Source organism: Mixophyes fleayi, chromosome 3 (assembly GCF_038048845.1).
Source record: "Mixophyes fleayi isolate aMixFle1 chromosome 3, aMixFle1.hap1, whole genome shotgun sequence".
Taxonomy (NCBI): domain Eukaryota; kingdom Metazoa; phylum Chordata; class Amphibia; order Anura; family Limnodynastidae; genus Mixophyes; species Mixophyes fleayi.
In genome coordinates, this window is record NC_134404.1 from 59,010,470 (window position 1) to 59,015,949 (window position 5,480).

The 5,480-nt window shown below is 37.4% G+C and overlaps 1 non-coding gene across 1 annotated transcript; it reads right to left on the reverse strand.

Moving 5' to 3' along the window:
• Window positions 1–206: 206 nt before the first annotated feature.
• On the reverse strand, window positions 207–322 carry LOC142147480 (U5 spliceosomal RNA). The gene has a single exon (XR_012690626.1). It is a non-coding gene; the product is annotated as a U5 spliceosomal RNA (small nuclear RNA).
• Window positions 323–5,480: the final 5,158 nt, after the last annotated feature.

Consider the following 5,480-nt stretch of genomic DNA (forward strand, 5'->3'; position numbering starts at 1 on the left):
TTGTCAAATTTGCACTAGATCAATCAAAGCTTACTGCTCATTTGGTTGCTATTGTGCATTTGAACTGTTCTACTTAATAATCTCTTTCCACATTTGTTGTGGAATCCCTTGGTACAGAGAAATAGAATTAGTGATAATAAGAGGTACCTTGGCCTCCAATAATGTTTTTTTTTTTCTTTTTACTTTATCTTTATACATCAAAATGAAACCCCAGTCAGATGGGGCATGCAAAAATTGAGTCAAAACTCAGTTTTGCTCCTCTCCACGGAAATCTTTCGTAAAAGGCGAAAGATTTGTGCGTTCTGAAGAGAAACCAGAGCATGGCCTCGAATAATGTTAATGGCAAAAAAAAGTTGGAACAATACGTTCTTAAAAAGTACTTCTTACTTACTCTGTATTTATCTATTGCAATAATTACTCTTAACTAAAATTCAGATTGACTAAATTCTGTTTCAGTCCTTATCACATTGTCATCCTTATCTCAAGCATTATAGTTCAATATGTCTAACAAAATATAGTTTTATGCATCAATTATTTATTTTAAAATAACACTGTTCTTCCTGACTTACAGTACATTAATGTGTTCTCACCCATTTTAGTGTGACATTCAGTACATAAAAGACCCTTAATATTGTGGATTTAGGATGAATTATTTAATTTTGCATCTAATGTTTCTAGTAATTTTTAGTTTTATTGTATGTATCAGTATACATTATATATTTACTTTAGTAACTAAAAACCTTTAAATGTAATATTAAATTCTAAATGTCACTGGTGAAATAATTTCGGCCTTGTATATATCACTGATGAAAGCAGTTGCCTCAAACAATAATGTATACTCGTCGGAACTGTATGGATAATAATGTTAGATAGATATTGAATGTAGCACAAATATTTAGCTTTTATTTAACACACTAAAACTACACTCGTGGCACTTGTCATGGGAGCCATTCAGAATTTATGACCCATCAACTATTTTTCAGTAATACCCAAAAGACCACTTTGAGTCATGATTGATAGATACTAAATTGGTACCTTTTATATTAGAAATTCATCCTTCATTGTTTTTTTAAAACCTAACATATTCAAAAATAAAATATGTATGAATTTGTGCAGGTTGACAATTAAATCTAAAAAAAATGCAATACACCTTAATGTCAGCATAAAAATCTGTAATAAACAATTTTTTAATAGTGGTTTATATGTTTGCACACTTTTGTTGTGGTATTTTATTATTCGTTAGTGAATATAGTTTATTATAATAAATAGGAATTGTAAATATATATTGGTATTTTCTCTTGAACTGTGTGATTGCAAAAATTAAAGCCCACTTAGTATTGAGTACCAAGTAAGTACTATTATTTTTTTTGTATTATTTTATTTTGCTATAATCAAAATAAAAAAGGGTGAACTACCAGACAGAAAAGAATAATGCAATAAATTTTTGCAAAGTCGACAGTGAGAAGAAAAGAGATGGGAAAAGGCGACAGCAGGGGGGTGAGCAAAAACGGAGAAAATACAAACTGGAAGGGGAGAGACAGAGCGAGGGATTGGAGGGGAGAGAAAGAGAGAGAAAAGGTAACATTCCCACCTGATTTATTTGCTCTCATAGTGGCAAGATGATAAATACATATCATGCCAAGCATTAGGAAAAAGAGCATATAAAATAAGGTAAAAGAAATCATGAGATAGGTGCAGTGTGAGAGCTGAGAACCTCTATGTAAGATTCATAGCTACTTCCAACACGAGAGAAATATGTTGATTCAGAGAATCGTTTATCTTGGATGTATTTTCGGAGATTTGACTTCCAAAACTTGAATGCATTTGTTGCTAAATAGGAACGTTGTCCCCGAAGAGAACTTTTTCTTGTGCGCGTATCCGCCGCGCTATAAAACTGTGACAACGCCATCTGTTATGGTAGGACGGGGAGGGTAGCGAGGGGGCACAGTGTCACGTGGAGGGAGAGATGAAAAAATGGTTCAGCAGATGGCAAAAGATGCAGATCTGTTGATATTTCAGTGGCAGGCAGCAATTTTCGCAAACGGGTAACGTATTGATCTTGAGATTTTTTTTTTACAATGGGGTAAACACCAATCTTTCCATAATGCCTCATGCTATATCATATTGCATAAAGAAATTAAGTTCCTCAAAAAAGAAAGTGACCTATATTTTTCTAGGCTGCCTCTTACATAGTGTTTGGCTTCTTTTTTTTAAAAAAATAAAAAGCAATGCCATTTTGTTAACAATTAATATTAATTTAGTGTAAGTGTTTATAGTATAGGCTTTATTTACTGTAAATATGTTCTTATAACTGTTTGCAACATTCGCAAATATACAAATAAAATCTGTTATTCATGCATGCAAACATAGTAATGATCTTTTTAAATAAATTGTCTTCCATGAAATATGAGATATTGTCCTGTTATATAAAGTGCATACACAGGTTTCTGTTAAAGCTTATTATAATTGTGCCAACTGACAAATCATCTCTATGTAACGATCACCCAAGGCTTCTGTGTAACATAATATACTGTTATACCTCCACTGTAAAGCTCCCTCGCATCCCTGGTTTTTTGTTTTTGGACACTATTTTCTAGTGCATTGCATTTACAGCTGCAGACTCCATTTCTAAACCATTTACAGAAAAAGACGTACAAAAGTATTGTAATAAAGATTACATCCTACCTTCATATAAATATGTTTCTGTGCAACCAACTGTATGCTTTTATTTTCCACAGCTGGTCCATGCACGATTCTGCTCTTAGGCGGGGTTTCAAAGCTATTTAAATTTAGGGACAAGGCCTCTAAAATTTAAGGATGGGAAAGTCCATAGAGTAGGTTAAGGGGGAGTAACCTGTGAAAAAGTGGGGTGCAGTGTTGTATTTTATACCAGAAAGGAGAACCTGGGAACAATGATCGCAGCTAGCACTGCATAGTATAAATCACACAGTGCCTAGACAAGTGCAGGAGAGTAATACAAGTGTCTGTAACCCCCCCCCTAGAAAAGAAATACTGAATAGGACATTTAAAATATTAAGAAAAGCAACGCGGTTGTCCTGCCATTTCTAGCACTACAGAGTGGCTGCAATGGCTCCGTTATGCAGAGCAATGAGGTCTGTAGACAGGACACATATATGATGTTTGTTTACTGCAGAGCTCTCTGTTTCAGCAGCTTAAAGCAAAGGCACCATCTAGCCTTATAGCCAGGATGGTGCTATAAAAAGAGTTATAACATTTAAATATTACACTTTAGGGTACTTTTTTGTGAGAGCACTGTGGTTAGAATTTTATTCATCAAGCACCAATTACGCAGTGCTTAACAGAGGATGTTATTGTTTTCATGCCCCAGTGGAATTTCTCACACATACAAGGGCAAGTGCAGGGGGCATGACAGCGCGAGTCAGATAATCATGGCCTCCCCCCCTACACTGCGCAATGAGGTGATTGCATTATCGCTTAGTGAGGGGAATGGTCATGAAACCCATCAGGACCCACTAGGTGAAGGACAATGATGCAAACTGCCTCATCAAGGACCCACCCTGTTTGCAAGAGGAGGATAGAGATCCAGGAGGGTAGTCTACTATCCGGGGAGTTCAGGGCGATTCCCCAAAATTTGACATTCCAGGAGAGTAAGCAAGTATATTCTCTACCACACAAACACACGCTAACATTGACATTTCTGCCCCACGGCACGGACCATGGGTTCTATTCCAACCAGGGCACTATCTGTCTGGAGTTTGTATGTTCTTCCCATGTAAAGGGCTGCAGAAGGCTGGGTACACACTACAGTGTGTTCAGCCAATTATCTGGCCAATCCCCCGAAAAGCGACCGTTTGGCCAGATATCGCATTAGTGTGTATACTTAAGCAATGAACGATAGTCGTTCCAAAGTACCAATCATCGTTTCATTTGATTGGTCGGTAGAACTAAAAATCTCGTACCAACTGCCTTCCGATCCTGTAGTGCGTATACACTCACACGACTGTCTGACAAGAGAGTAGGAACCTGTTGCTGTGTCTGTGTTGTTAAATGTAGAGAGTGCTGCAGGTGGAATAATTTGTCTGTTCGTTCTGAGACTGAAAATTTCATTTCAGAGTCACAGAAGCTAACGAAATTTATAATGAATTGTGGAAAAGTCAAAGTTTATTTTGCGTGTACCCAGCCTTAAATCAATGTGACAGGAATGTCTGACTACACTGCTGAAGAGCACAGATCTGAAGGTAAATTGAGTATAGTGTGTATACATAAATTGGCAGCAGAGGTGGGCTGGCAAATTTTTGTCCTGGGGGGCAAGAGTCAACAATTTAAAGGAAAAAAATGCAGGTGGCCCAGTGACCTAGTCCAAGGTAGCCCACTATGGGACTGGCCCAGGGGGCGCATGCCCCCCTGCCCCCCAGCCCAGCCCGGCCCCGATTGGCAGACTAATTGGAACTTCAGTTGTTTGTAAGATCATTAGTGATAACAAATTGGATGAAGGTTTTTGTAGTGTGTACCCAACCTAATATATTAGCACTGTATAAATAAAGTTTAATAATATGATAGTTTATAATAGATATAATAAAGTGCTAAAATTAAAATAGAAAGCTTAAATATTGCCCTGCAGTAATATGTAAACACAAATACACACAGTGCAGTAATAGACATACACATATAAACAGAGTGCATAATAAACAGCACACATACACACAGTGCAAGTACACAGACACACACAGTGTAACACAAAAACATGTATGCACATTGTGAAACAGTTACACACACAGTGCAGCAATACAGACACACACAGTGCAGCAATACAGACGCACACAGTGCAGTAATACAGATTTATCCACACATACCTACATCTAGGGTCTCATGTAGAGTTTTAGTGTATAATACGCTTTTTTACTACTGCCCATGCATACAAATCACTCGTTATGTTGTAGCCATATGTATAATCGCGTTTTGCGGTTATGGCCGCTTGCGGTCCCTTTCTTACGATTGATGTGGTGGAATGAGGATGGGGAGGGCAAGTAGGAGCAAACTCAATATATGTGGACTGAGACCCAGACTCATATGCGCCTATCAAGAGGCAGGAAACTTGTGGGTGCTCGATCACAGGTATAAGTTACGAACTGATAGTGATAATGATCAGCTTAGATGTGCCCGGCTCTTAATGAATATGAAAGCCTGGAATGGTGAGACATATACTGATGTTTAATTTACATGCATCTCTTTGTAGGTACTGATATTTGTTCCGTAAACTTGTCCATTCAAGCACTGGCGAACTATCATCTGTGGCGGTCCTCTCCCTACTGAAACTTCCTGAATTTGGGATTTTTTTAGCATACATAATATTTTTATATATATATTGATTCCATATTACAAGATAGGGATGCAGTTGCAATGACGACAGTGAAACAGTCACAATGTCTACACCATAAGGTCGACAGTCATAATGTCAGCATAGTTAAAAGGTTGACACAGTTAAAAGGTAGACTTAT